Source organism: Antrostomus carolinensis, unplaced genomic scaffold (genome assembly GCF_000700745.2).
Source record: "Antrostomus carolinensis isolate BGI_N321 unplaced genomic scaffold, ASM70074v2 scaffold15214, whole genome shotgun sequence".
NCBI lineage: Eukaryota > Metazoa > Chordata > Aves > Caprimulgiformes > Caprimulgidae > Antrostomus > Antrostomus carolinensis.
This window is the reverse complement of record NW_010310222.1, coordinates 1-815: the sequence shown is the minus strand read 5'-3', so window position 1 is coordinate 815 and position 815 is coordinate 1.

Genomic DNA, 815 nt, shown 5'->3' with positions numbered 1-815 from the left:
CCACTGCGCCCGCGCCGCCCTATCGCCCCCCCCCGCTCCCATTGGCGGAGACGCCGCCAAGCTCTTCTCCCATTGGCCAAGGTGCCGCCACGCTCCCCTCCCATTGGTGAAGACGCGCCGCAAGCTTATCCCCCGCGCCCGCTGTTGCGGCGCCCCCAGGCGGCGGTGCCGGGGATTGCCCCGGTTATGGCGCAGGGCGGGAGAGGCCGAGCGCTGGCAGAGCGATTGCAGCGCTGCCCTTCATTAACGGCCTTAATTAATTAGGTTATAATTTATGTGCCAGGACCCAGTGGATCTCAGTACTCTTCTCCATGCACGCCTTAGCCCAGGGTGTGATGGCTGCTGGAGAACTGGCCATGTTGTGCCTTCCCCCAGCAGTAAGTGTCCCGGAGGAACCCGAGGACGCTCTACAGCCCTGGCTGTGGGCTCACAGCAGCGAGTGATCCCTGTATTACTGCACAGAACCAACCAGCCTGGAAGCTGCTGTCCGCGATGGTGGACAATGCAGGACCATTGCGTCCACTTGGCATCAGTCAGCAAAAAAATCCTGTCACTGGGACAATTTGTTCTAAGGAAATTTAACAGCTTGTTCCAGTCATCCAAAGGGATCCCAAGGGCATCGCTAAAGAAACTGACAACGTTCCTGCCTTTCTACTGAAAACATTCCTCTGTTTCTCCTTCTTGGCTGCAGTTCCCTTGGGATCTCTGCAGCTGTGGAGATGCTCATCCTTTGCTCATTCCACCTGCTTTGTCCCTCTTCAGCCTGCACTCTGCTTCTTTCCCCTCCTGACGTGCGGAAAAGAGACTCCACAACT